We start from the raw sequence: 14299 nt of genomic DNA, 5'->3' as shown, positions 1-14299 counted from the left end.
AAATTTCGAAGCAAAGCTTGCAAATGGCTTTTATTGCGATGTCAATTATGGACACCTATATGGACGCCGAAGTCGCCGTCGCCGTGATGATCCATATGAAGTCGATAAAATCGGCGATAAAATCGTCGCCGCGCGCCGTATGCTGTATGTGCGAGTGAAAGAGTGCGAGGGTGAGGCGGCGAAAGCGGCTCAATCTCGCGTGCGCTAGTGAGGAAGGCGGACCGGAAGCGCCCTCCCTCCTGTCGCGCGCGATGCACGAGCGCGAGGCGAAAGAGAGGGGCGTCATAGGCGGCGTTCTTTTCAAGCGGCTGCTGCTTACAGCGCGGCCGTGCGGGTGCCGCATGTTGAAAGAGACTTGTGACGTGGCAAAAGTGTGCGCCGCCGCGGGCCTCATCTTCGAAGCGATCTGCGATATTTGCATGGTGCGCGTAGTGCCGATAGCTTCGTATATGCTGTGCTTTCGGCGTTTCGTTCACATTGAAGCACGAAATACACTAAGGTCAATCCGCTCTCTGCTGCTTCCGCGATTCCTAACTCCAGCGTTTGACGGTCAGTTGCCGCTGTCTTGTGGCTAGATGTGTCCATGTTTACTTGTACGCGCGTGACACCGTGCTTGTTAGTTTAGTTAGTAAGCGAATGTTTACAAATTTATACGGCCGACAAAACTACTATCCTTACTTATAGCTATCTACCAATTCGCTGTCGTAGTCGGTGCTTCGACTTTCGGGGGAAACTGTGATCTTTATTTCAGTGACTCATTGTGCATGAATGTGTAGTTCGCAGTCATGAATTACTTGTGCGTGTATGGTGAGGCTGAAATTAAACACGGGCGTTGGAGAAAGGTTTGTTTAAACACCTTTGGGACGATATTATTGCGCCAGGGCTCATTTATCTACGACTAGGGAATAAGCAGTCCGCGTCGTTTTTCCCCCTTGTGTTTTATTCCGGAACCGTAGTGGCCTTCAAACGTAGACCACGATGGTTCTTACGTTGTATCTGCTGCAAATTTCCTTTTGATTTTTAACATCAGTGCTTTCATTGTAATGCCCAACGCCAAAGAACAGGTTTATGACGATTTTTCGGAATCAGCCAACGTCGGGCAGCTTTCGTGCTTTGCCAGCCACTTCATGCGTCGGCTCTGTGATCCGGCATGGGCTGACTGGCTATGCTAACCACCATGGTTTGGCGTCGAGCGAGCGTCGCACTGTTTTTGACGACGTCGGCAGATGCCGAAAAGCTGCCGGATCCCATTTCCTTGCGGTCTGGGCTTTAGATACTGAAATACCGCGCAGGAATGCTTATCTACTCATGTGAATATATTACACTGACGATTTCATATGGGACGTTTAAATTTAACTATCCAGAATGTATATCAGTCTGCGTTCTTTCAAACCACACGCCGCGCATTTTATCTGTTACGCCTGATCATTGATCCGTTTTCGCATTTCAGTCCGGCCTGACAGTACATTAGAGACTTCCTGTCGAGTTTGCATCACGCGCTCGCACCATGTCCGGCCATCGATATTATCGCAGCATGTTTTAGAGCTCTGCTACTCCAGGTGCAAACCCAGAAAACGCCTGGTTCCGTAAATCTGACCTTCAAGCTCAGCCAAGGTCAAACTTCGCCTACAACTACCGGCGGCTGCTGCGCACGCCGCGTAGGCGGCCATACCTTGAAAGCGATCTGCGATGTGTAGAGAGTGCTAGTAGCTTCGTATATGCACTGTGCTTTCTTAGGGAAGTGAGATCGCTGTTGCTGCCGCGCCAAGCAGCGCCTGTGTCCTTTCCTAAAGCAAGCAAAACCGGGCCATCGCTCGACAAACTTTGTTTAACCGCGTTCAACCACGGCAGTATTTTTCATTATAATGCCTGTTCGTCTGTGGCTCAAGTTATCGATTTTCATTTTTTAAGCTTCTAGCACTCTGAAGGGATCATCCAGCGTCATACACTTTATTCAGTTCGTTCTGAACTAAAGAGGAAATATTTCATCTTTCATATTATGCGAGTCACAAGCAGACCAGCTCTGCAGAATAAGAATCCGAGGGCTAAATTTAATACCGCTGTCACGAGGCCACTTTCGTTCATGGTTGAGCCCTATCTGGGTTGGCATTACATACCGCGATTTGCTTCCTTACTCGGACTGAGCAAAGAAGCCAATCGCCGCCGATAAGTTCTATCTGGATCGGACTCAATTGCAATGAAAAGTGCACCGTATGACGTCCGTATAATACACTTACAGCGAAGCTGTGTAAGGCTAGGATCTGGCAGATCGCGTCCACGCGTAGGTCAACAATTTTTCATATGTGGGGCGATCCCGAAGATAGTGCAATTCCAGGCCGTCCCGCGGCGGAGGTGCAGCTCACCATTAAGGGACCCACGTACACAGCTTCGCTGGTCATCCTTCTCACAAAATTCACCCAGGTATACCTTAGCTCAGCCTGCAAGTTCTGTCCTGCTAGCAGATCGGACCTTAACCACATTATGTGGCAATACAAGAGCCACTCCCCTCCTCCTAACCTTTGTAGAGCTTTAAGTAGTAGGGAGCTGTGGGAGGCTGCCATGCGCAGCTACAACGCCGAACTTCAGGAAGCTATCCTGAGGTGAACTGAGATGGTAGAGGAGGCCTACCGCCAGTAGAATAATCTGCCTCGCCTTTTCCTCGCAGCCCGTTTCCCTTTAAGATCAGATAAATAAATTTGTTTCTCTCTCTTTCACACAGTGGAAGGGCACCGAGTTTTCTTGTATAAACTAATTCACCTTTGACCGTGTCAGAGAATGCTTTGCATGTCATCATAGATTTACTAGAAGCAGTTTCACTGCCTTCCTAAAAAGCGTTTCAGCTGTGCTAGCCCGGTTTTATTGAGCAAGAAGAGCGCGTGAACCCTGCGCTTTAATTTCGCGCGGTCTTTAACAATTAGAAGAAACTTCTTCACGCCCAGAAAGCCCAAGCATCATTTCCACGCCATGAAGAAGTAGACCAACTTGATTACTTTGAATTATGGCGATGGAGCGTACATTCGTAGAGAAAATGATAAAAATGTTGCTTGATTCACAAATTAGTAATGCAAATAAATAATTGGTAATTGCTTTGCTGAGCTATCCACGACGTAAACTTCGCTCTAGCGTGTAAGAAAACCTACTCCAGGCTTTGTGGTGAGGATCCCATGCTCAAATCAGCTATAACAGTTACTAAACAACGTATAAAAATGATATGTTTGACTTTCTGGGGGTTACGTACATAAAAATTTTGGTTCGATCTTGGCTGATAAAGTCGACCAAGAGCTGTTTCCATTAGAATGGTTGAGAGCTGTTTCCAGTACATGGCTGAGAAGTTTGTTGCAAAGATTTCCGTTCAGCGATACTGCTTCATCATACTTAAAAAGGTTCACAATCACCTTAAACAATTTGCACTTATGCTATGGCATATTTTGTGTGCATGCAGTTTGGTTTAGGCGGTAGTAATTAGTGCATAATATGGGCTGTAAGTAGATTACACGAAGCTATGTACCAACTTCCCGTAGCTGTGGGTGAATTTATTTTGTTTTATTGTGCATTACTCACCTATCAGAAGTTGAAGAACAGCAAGGAAAATAAGGGCAAGAGTTAATCCTGACTGAGCGGATGGGAAATAAAGTAGAACACAGTACAGATCACACATAGTAGGGCCGGTCACTGAAGGTCACGCTACTGCAGAATGCTGAATAAAATAGTTTAGTAAATAAATAAAACGTGAACCTAAGTTAGTTAACTGTAGGAAAGTGTGTAGAGCGTGATAAGCCTGATCACGTTTAGATGCACAACCACTGGGGTACAAATATTCGTCGAGTGTCGCACACCGCAGGCCAAGGAGATGATAGTCTTTCACTAGCGACATGTGCTGCGCACTGAAAGCGGGACACTCAAATATGAGATGCTGAAGTGTCTCGCAGCGGCCACAAGACGTACCAGACGTACACAAGACGATGGACTCCCCACAAGTCCTTGTCTGTATAACCGTCCGTAGACGTTCGCGCAGCCCACCTTCAGCAGGAGTAGTGCTCTAGTGCGTCGAAGCAAGCCTCGACCGCGAACACGCGGCGGGAACGTTCCGTTTGCGACGAGCTGGTCTGGATGCTGCTTGAGTAGGTGGCGACGAATCAGCAGACGAGCATATTCAGCGTGCACAAAATTTCTTGGTGGTCACATTTGTTACGAGCACAAGTTGAAGCGAGAAGATCAGCCTCTTATTTCAGCGACTCCTACGTGGGAAGGTATCCATTGAGCAACGAGAGATACACCAAGTGATGTGCATTGTAACCTACTAAGGGCAGCGCGGGAGTCCATAAAGATGACAATCTTCGATGTAGTTAACTCCTCTTGGAGTTGCAAGAAATAAATGCACATTAGAAAAATTTTCGGGCCCCCTTGGTTCATCTTGTGGGATTGATAAATAGGTCTATGTCTGTTCAATATATATATATATATATATATATATATATATATATATATATATATAGAGAGAGAGAGAGAGAGAGAGAGAGAGAGAGAGAGGTGAGATCCTGTATGGTTAGCCCCCCCCCCCCCCAACTCGAGAAATAGTTGGTACACCACTGAGTATGCACAAGTACACCAAAGCGCCAATTGGCAATTTGAAGACAAACGGACTTGATGTAGATTAAGAGTGAACATTCATCAGCAGTGCGCGCACAATGGCTGTCCTGCTGCTTTCTCGTTATCACTCTTTCCCTTTTTTCCATTCTCCACGTGTGGGGTGGCCAGTCGGGCGAAACCTTGGCTAACCTCCCTGCCTTTCTTTTCTCTCTCTCTCCTTCTCGGGCTGATTCCCAGCTTTTTTATTCAGAACGTGACAAAGCAAAGACACAGTTCAATTTCTGCCAATCAACACACAGCTCAGAAGAACAACTGAAGCTTAAGTTTAGCAATATTGATTTCGTTTAAACTTCGGTAAACTGGGGAAAATAACGACCAATATTTGAGCTTACAATAGCTAGCCTGATGAACAACTGCCTATTTCACAACATTATTACCTGCTTTTGTTCGACTCCGGCTTCGGTTGACGATACCCGCGCCTACTTCGTAAACTTGAGGCTCGATGCCCTAATCGTGTGCTCTGCGTGCCACATTTGCGGGGAGTTATGTACGCTGTTTCGGATAACAGTTAAATCCTCATGTTGATGACTATGTTCAGCTGGTAATTGGGGTACGGATTTCATTGGTATTCGCGGCTTACGCGGGTGGACCAACTCTAGATCTCGTCTCCTCAGCCATGCAGTATCTGTAGTGCCACAGCTGGTGATTAGCATAATCATAAACGTACCACAGGCACTAGTAAGCCCGTTGGCAACGATGTCCTGCACGCGAAGGCCGCGTCCATCTGGCCGACATGGCTGACAGGGAGAAGCGACACGTTGCTAAATATTTTTTATTCTTTCAACGGCTTAACTGTGCCTGTCATTAAATATCGTCTGCTGTTTATTTTTTTCATTTCTTCTCGTCTAGGGTGTTTTGTATCCTCTGCACTTTCACTCATTTTCAGTGGCACATTGGCACAAGACTTGTACACGTTACAGAGAAAGTTACCGATTCATATTGCAATTGTTTCATTAAAATGTAATTGATTAGATTTACCAATTACAGGCCCACGAAGTTATTTCAGGAATTACTCAAAGGTAATCGATTGCTTCTGCGTTACTTTCCTGCAAATATTTGTTAGCATTGCATAGACATAGTAAGGAGAACAAACTGGCCTGGCACTTTCAGTGCACCCTTCTGCAGCCCTTCGAGCACTGTGCACGAACATCTGCACTAACAATTGAATAGTTCATCGTCCCGATAGTTCTCGCGGTGAAGACGCCAGCAGACAGACAAAAATACACGCACGAAACAAATTTCTGGCAACGCCATCTGCCAAACAGAGCATATACCTACGGTAAACGTACCATATAGCTTTGTAGCTCATCTCTAGAAAAACAAAAGCAGCACGTGCAGTGAATAGAAACCAGATGCGTGATAGAAGAGTTGGGCGCCGACGTAAAAATGAATGCGCTGGCCGTGCAGGGACTTCTGCAGGACATAGGACACCTGTTTCCTGTTCACGGACTGCATGTTCCACGTACCATCGAACGCTTTGTCAAAGCCTTTCCTTTTCAAGGTCTTTATCTGTTGACAGGCATGTTTAACAGAACAGCCGTGAACACATCCACCGACACGGCTGTTCAGCACAGTCTTTCCACAGACAGACAGTTTGAGGGCTGGCACTTGTTCATTTACTGGCTGTGATAGACGTCAATATGGCGGTATAGGGAACTGAACTGATGCACCAGTGTCCCGTGCGTACTGCACAGCCGTTGTCTTATGGCACTAGCACACCTTAACGCTGTCTTATGGCACTAGCGCAACTTACCGCTGCCCACTGTACACCACTCTCGACCATAGGCCAACGAGCTATCTTTTCGAATATTTCCCTTAGTGATTCATAGTTCCCGTGTAATAACGAAAAAGATGTGGACTAAAGGTGCCAACCGATACAAAGGTGCAGACTTAAAGATTGACGAAATTATATAAACAGCTCAAAAGCACGCTCCAGTGATAACCTACAGCAACTTTTGCAACAATTGGCTCAACACACGCGCACACACGCTGGGTGCGTGTTCATTTAAGAACGGCAAATAATTGACCCTATGCTGTCCTTGGTGTCATCGTCTGTTGTCTTCTTATGATATAACTATTAAAAAGTGGACACCCTGGGTTTCCTTTATATATATATCTATATATATATATATATATATATATATGTATATATACATACATATACATACATACACATATACATATATATATATATATATATATATATATATATATATATATATATGGAGAGAGAGAGAGAGAGAGAGGTGGCGATGGTCATTTTCAACTATGAAATTTTTAAATTGCCTATTGCAGGCAAGATCATTCTAGGTCTTGAGCTGGATTATTCAGAGGCGGACATTACTTGCACGAGAAATCGAAACACCTAATATTCTACTAATTAACAAAACTTATCTAATTATCATTTTAATGAATTTGCGAATTTACAGATTTTGCGAATTACAATTTACGCATTGTTGTCAGTGTATTTGCAAGGCATATCCGCTAGGAATGAATTTGCACAATTGTGCCAGTTTGGAGATATGCGCCATCAACCTTGCTGTATAAGTTCACTGCTGCTCAACTTACTTTTCTTTTCGCTCTTTTATGCACGGAAGCACAGAAGTAATTGGAATGCCCACGCATTTCGTTTCACACTTTGGGAAATAATATCTCTAAAGAGGTGTCATCCTTGGAATTCTTTTCAAGTGGATACGTGTTACAAGTTCACTGGCTACAATTCATAAAGTGGCGTATGTACCACAAAGTAATTAACTAAGACGTTAATCAGTGAGTTTTCATTAATTATATGAACACGTGTTTGTATCTCTTGTGCTAATAATGTCTGCCTCTTCGAATAATGCAGCTCAAGGACAAGACTTAAGCTATCTGCCATAGGCTATCTCGAAAGATTCCATAAAACTTTATAATGGTCACCCTGTAAACACATCATAGGCACGTGTAAAGGTCACATAAATGGCCATACAGAAACATTTACACATATGAAACGCAAAGCGGGGAAAATAGAGAGATATGCATATAAAAGAGCTGAGAAAGGCTGGCAGGTTAGCCGGGAAAGTGGGAGAGAAAGAAAGCTTGTGGACCTGTATTTGCGCAAGGCTCGCCCTACGAGTGACGGCCAGGAAAGGGTACGGCGTTCCTCCACTGCCAACGCACAAAGGCGCCACGGGAGGTTCTGTCGACTCTCCGGTTCGGCGCAGAGAAGACCCCGGAATCAGACTGCCAACAAACGCGCGTTTATTATCACCAATATACAACGCAGTGTGCGACAGTCACGGCGCTTACGGGCTCACCTCAAGACCGATCACCAGTACTCCCAGCCTCCGAAGCCAGTTTTCCCCTAGTTCTGATAAAGAGATTCCCTAGATTTGCCTAGATTTGTGCAAGATGTGGTTGTTCCTTTTGTCAATATGGTTTCTGTCGAGATAAGTTATTTTGTTATGTAAATTCTGACTGCACATTTACGTTTAAATTTAACTCTATGCTCGATTTGAAATATTTAATAAAAATGTTACTGGAGTCAATTTGATACTCGTATAATGCAACAATGCTAGTTGGTAGGCTTAGACCACAGCCTCGCTTAAAGTCCTACCCCCCCCCCCCCCTCCCCCGGGGTCACGGAAGAACACGTAAACAAGCTTATCTTCTTCTCTACATGCAAAACAAGATTTACACGGAACCTTTTACACGGAACCTTGATTGCGGAATGTAACAATGTCGAAGATGTAACCCGTCAGGATGCAAACGTAAAAGATGTGAAATAACATTCTTCTTCTACGCAGTTTACTGCACGTCGCACTACCACGCTTAACACGCTTACACATCATTCGCAGTGAAGCACGCACTCACGAGGCCATTTCTTTTTCCTCATGCAAAACCTCTCCAACACGCGCCACCACAGAGAGCATTTTGCTCTGCCTGTGGGCGGTTCCCGGTAAATTTTAGGATATCCGTGCGTCTGCTCAATGCTAAGATCGCCTTCTCGTGCTCAGCTACAGGCATATATATGGATTTTTGCTGCTGTTTTGTTCAGTTTGCAGTACACGGTTGTTTCACCTGCTACAAATCCAAATTTCCTTCAAAGTTCCCAGAAACCTACAGCACGTCAGCAATAGCGCATTAGCAGTGCTTCAGTAAGCATTCCAGGGCATTCGCATGCCTTGTCGTTTGCTTAGCGCAATCTGTTCACTGCGCTGCAGTAAGATAACAACTCATGCTTCGCACGGTTGTGCAAAAGCAATTTGCGATTGCTGAAACCAAAACATGGCTTCATGGCAGCAGTTCTTCGTATCGGCCGTTGTGGTGTTGCAGCAGTGTGAGGCCAGAAAAATGAATCTTTTAGTGCAAATTTCCCTAGATTTGGACTTCCTCATATCTCCAAACAATTCCCGAAATTCCCTAGATCTAGGGAAAATGCCTAGGTTTGGCAGCGTTGGCGATGACGTACGTGCGCTAGGGCTAACCGGGTTGTTGTCCAGCAAATGCAAGAAGTTGCGGGAACAGAGGTTTCATGCAACAGACTACTTAACTCCTGGAAATGTCTCACAAATGCTGCAATGGAACGTTTTTGGAGTTTCTTAGGATTTGGCGACTAAACCAAAAAACGTCCCAAGAACGTCCTGGCAACATGCACTTTCCAACAATAAGTCCAACCGCATTTAGAGAAAACTGTGCTTGCATAAAGTGCTCTGTTGTTATTTCGCGAAAACGCGAATGCCGCTAGTATAACTGAAAGAGAGGGTTCTTTATGCTACTGTATACCGAATGCACCGTTTCTTGTTTCCTGTTTGACGCAGTACATCTCTGGACTTTAGAAATGTGTCAGCGTAACACGTACAGACCCACCGAATGCAACCGGCAGCCTATATACCGTATACGGTACAGTGACGTACAGGGGTCCTATAACATAAAACTGTTCCAATATGTTTTTATTCCAAACTCATGACGGCAAATTTGCGTAACCGCAGACACAAGCATCTGGCGGTCGACCGAAGGGTTGTCTAAACAGACCAATGAAACGCTCTCCTCGTTCATAGCAGGTCACTTTTGTTTGCTCGAAAAACGAATAACCTTGCCTACCCTGAGCGGCTTGTCTTACCTAATTGGCGGACAGGAAGCGAGGAGCACGGGGGGCTCAAGTGAAGAGGGACTCAATGGGGGAGAGCCAGTGCACTGAAAATCGATAACCGGATGAAGAGGGTAGTGCCGGCATCTGTGATGGGTCCGCGTTCCCTTATTTATCTTGCGGTGGCTGGTCGAAAATTGCGACGGCATGCAGCGGAAGGTTAAGAATGCCGCTAAAACAGATCCTCAGCATAGAAGAGTTGGCAGAACGAGGGTGTAACCACATCGAAAATGCTCGAAAACGTTACATGACCACGCGAAAAGCTTTATCGTATGGAAATAAACTCATGATCCCCGGCTGGTGCGAGTAGCCAGCGCCTGAGCCATCGGCGGCAGCCATCTTTTATTCCTTTCGGAACGGGGTAGCCTGCGCCTATTCAGAACAAAACTCAGTTTGTTCGGCATATTAATGCATCTTTAACGCGTACACATCACTTTGACGTGATGGGTTCTCGCGGTTTTGTGATGTCGCGTGATAGGCAAGTGAAGTGGGTGTCGCCCGAAAACTTTTGACCAATAGCCGAACGCTAATGGCGAAAAGGCGTGGAATCATAAACAACTATTTTTCTTTTGTTTTTCTAGTCATGCATAATCAGTGTGTTCACGTCATAGCAGATGGGGAACTATTGCAGTTTTAGTGAAGTCGCGTGACAGACAGGCAAAGTGGGGTGGTTCAAAAAAGTTTTTGACCAATGGCGGAGGACTGATTGCAGAATTGGAATAGAAAAGTTTGCAATAGCATTACGTTATAGCGCCCCAGATGTTGGCACAGCGCTGTGTCACCGCTTGCCGCTTATTGTGTGCGCGCCGTGCGAAGTGTAGTTGATTTCAAATCGCTAAGGACAGAACTGAACTATAAAAGCAGCTTCCTTCGTCCTAACTGCTTACGTTTCAGTTCAAGTCTGCCGGTAGCGGTTGCACGAATACGATGGTGCGTGGCTTAACCTTCGCTGAACAGGATCGACATTGGCTCAAACTTCATGTGCATGACTTGAGCGAGTTGAAACCTGTGCATTTCAACTTCGTAGGCATGTTCTTACTTACTTTGAGTGCGATTAATTATATATACAAGAGGAGGCGCTCTCACTATGGCGTTGTCAATATGATGGCCAATCGCGCAGGGTTCGGTCAAACGATGGTCGGCATACTGATTTCGTCGGTGAGCTCGACAAGAAAGCCCGTCGCAGTGCGACAACTGGCGCTCGCCGGTTGCGTCGTTGTCGGTCTGGTGCGATAAAATGTTTTCTGTGAAGCATCGTACTGAATAGCCGCGATCAACCGTCGATGTGGGCGCCTTGTCGGTCTCGCATCGACCCAGTGTTACCCGTACCTTAATACATGAATTCGGGGATGCGCTTCCACCACCGCCAAGTGAGGACCGACGCTGCAAAAAGACTTCATCAGCAGCGTGATGTTTTTAAGTGTCACCCAAGTGTAACACACGGGGTTTTCATTAAGTTTTCTAGCCATCAATGCAAGGCGGCAGCTACCTGGACCACGGTGCAGTCCGAAGCACTCAGACGAAGCTCTGGCCACTTTCTGTTTTAAAGTGGAGTTGCAGACTTACGCTACGTAACGACGTCTTGCTACCAGTGGAGTTTCAACGCGGTACATTGCACGAGTGTTTGCAGCGGCGCGCGTCCTAGCGGTCATTTTTTTTTCTAGGGACTTTGCGGCGTGCGGCGATGCGTGCGACCCTTCCAAAACGTTTTGCGATTAATCCGCTAGGGCAGGACGCATGCGCTGTCGCGCCATGGAAAAGCCGGATTGCAGTATGTAAATTATTTCCTAATATAGCTCATTCAGATGGCGTTGTCGTTGAAACTTTTGTAAATACTAACATTACTAGGTTCTCTGAACTTTATAACCGTCTTTTCCCTAAAGTGCGTACAAAGTATGGAATGTTCTCCACCACAATTGCAGGAGTCAAACCATGTAATTATATTCCACAAACCATTAAATCATCATCTATAGATCATGTGTTGAAGGACCATGTTAAGAAGTATTTTATGCAACAACTTTCTTCATCTTAAGAACTTACTTTCGGGGTTGTGATAATGCCACTTGTTGTATTGCTTCCATTTTCGCAGCATTGTTGAAAGACATTGATTGTTTATTACAGAAAAAGATTTCTCTGCAGTTTTTTACTTAACAGCCTTTTATGAACACGGCATGCCTATTAACAATAACGTATGCACTTTTATGTAAAACTGTCATTGTTGATGAATAAACTGTAAAATTGAAACTTTGCGGCAGGTATGCTCGTCTCGTGCCAAAGCTGCTCTGCGAAACGTTTGGTGCCTGCGTCATGTACCAGTTTCTCCCATCATTTGCTTGTGAGAGTTAGCGCTCCGAGACTCTCTCTCTCTCTAGCTCACTCGCTCGCTATATATATATATATATATATATATATATATATTTAACCTGCACTACCTTCGGTATTGGCGCACATTTTTGCCAGAAGGAGTACACAAACGCTTCTGCGTTGCCCTTCTCGTTATAATTATTTGCACGCCTGCCTTCACGAACCATAAATCCACAGGTTTGTTATTTTGCCACTGCACGACATTTTATTTAAACTTCAAGTTATTAGAGCGCTCTAATAACTAGCTTATTCGAAGGCTCCGCACACGGGATCCAGAAAAGAATTGTGGCTGGAGGAACCAGCACGGCTGGATATTCTAGGCGGCAGGGACCGTTAGTCACATGCTAGGGAAAGTTAATCGAGGGACACATGGAACCAATGCTAAATAGGTTTGGCTTGCTACAGTACTCGTTGAAAACTTGACGTGGGTTGATTTTGCGGAAGCATATTGTCTACGAGTGGGCAAAGCGAACTTTGCTCGTAAAAGGTGAATTTCGCCCAAATATCACTCAGGTAAGTAAATATTACAGCGGGAATTCGACACTATTTTCGTGAGTAGAGATAAGATATTTAGGCGAGAGAGAGTGAGAGAGAGGGAGAGAGAGAGAGTGAGTGAGAAAGATATATATATATATATATATATATATATATATATATATAGAGAGAGAGAGAGAGAGAGAGAGAGAGACAGAGAGAGAGAGAGAGAGGCTCTTTATTAGAAAAACAGAGAATTTTGCCTGTGCGTATACAGCCGCTGGCATGCTACTCTGTATAGGGATGGGCAATGGGATTAAAAGATTCCAGAGTAAATTTTTGGCACTAAATAAGTGGGACATAGGTGTCTAAAACAGGCACTTCATGCCTCATCTGAAGCATTGTGGGGGCCGAAATAAGTACTGTAGACTATAATAGACTGTAATAGGCCAACGTTCATTGTAAGAAATTGGAGTAATGTCCCCTTGTGAGGTCTGTATGCCAGGAACCACGTTGTGAAACCCATCGCTTCACAGGGCTTTGCTAGGAACACAAGAGGCCACTTTTTGTCAATCCACATACTCCAACCAACACGCTTAATACACTGGTTTTCTGGCGCTCTTTGGTCAAACTTGGCCCCTTCACCAAAAAAAATTACAAATCAATCAATACATTTGTTCTTACACTGTGAACAAGATATAGTGTATATTACCGGCTAACAAATTCCTTGTTTACAAGGGCGCATCAAGTGGAGCAAACATGAAAAACGCAAAATGCACCACGTATATAAGATGCTACACAGTTAATGAAGAAGCTGAAATCCACGCCTAACGAGCTGTGAGCTCTGAGCGGTCCCTGTGGGTGAAGTACGTGGTTCCAAGCTCGTGGCTAGCCGGCCTGAGCGCCAACGTCCGGCTAGAACAGGTCGTCAGCTTTCCGAGTTGCACACTCTCGAGATGTGTCGCCATCATGGTCGAAGCTCGTTACGTTCGGAATCTTTTCAGCGTGAGCCCGCAGTGCGGCATCTATCGCTTACCCGATGTTGACACTGCAGACGTAGCCGCACGAGGGAACATAAAGATGGCGTTTAAGTGCGAAAGGAAGTGTGCTACTTACCACTCGGTGCGGGAAAACACAGGAGCGCGTAGCTATCTAGTGCACTCTAGCACTGCAAAGGCATGAGACTCGGTGAACTCAACCGTAAGGTGGAGGATAGGCTCAGAGTTGGCGATTGCTGAAATGGGACACTCGTTTCGTCTAGCGCGTCGTAGGTGCCAAAATCGGAAGTATGGTGCATGGTGTCTACGTGAACATCCAAACTTTGAACTGCGAGCCATGGTGACGTTCAACAGGCGGCGGAGCGTTTTGGGCACCGCTCCGCCGTAGCATTCGCAGTGCAAGGCATTGAAGAAGCAGCGGGAGCACCGCAAAAGGGATCAAAGGGAAACTTTGATTTCCGACAAGTCCGCTTCTCCTGAACGCATTGAGGTACCTTTTTGCTGCGAAGTATTTATGCAAAAGTCTGTTTTAACTTCAAGTGCATCTTATACTTCGATAGCGTTTCATGGGCCGTTTAAGGTCAAATCATTTAACTATTTCAATGATAGTCAATTGTACGTCGATGCAGGACAGCTCATTGGTCGTTTTGTGAGGTGAGCTGATAGCTTATGCGTTTAGTTAAGCTAA

The sequence above is a fragment of the Dermacentor albipictus genome, chromosome 8, assembly GCF_038994185.2.
Source record: "Dermacentor albipictus isolate Rhodes 1998 colony chromosome 8, USDA_Dalb.pri_finalv2, whole genome shotgun sequence".
NCBI lineage: Eukaryota > Metazoa > Arthropoda > Arachnida > Ixodida > Ixodidae > Dermacentor > Dermacentor albipictus.
This window is presented reverse-complemented; position numbering follows the sequence as displayed.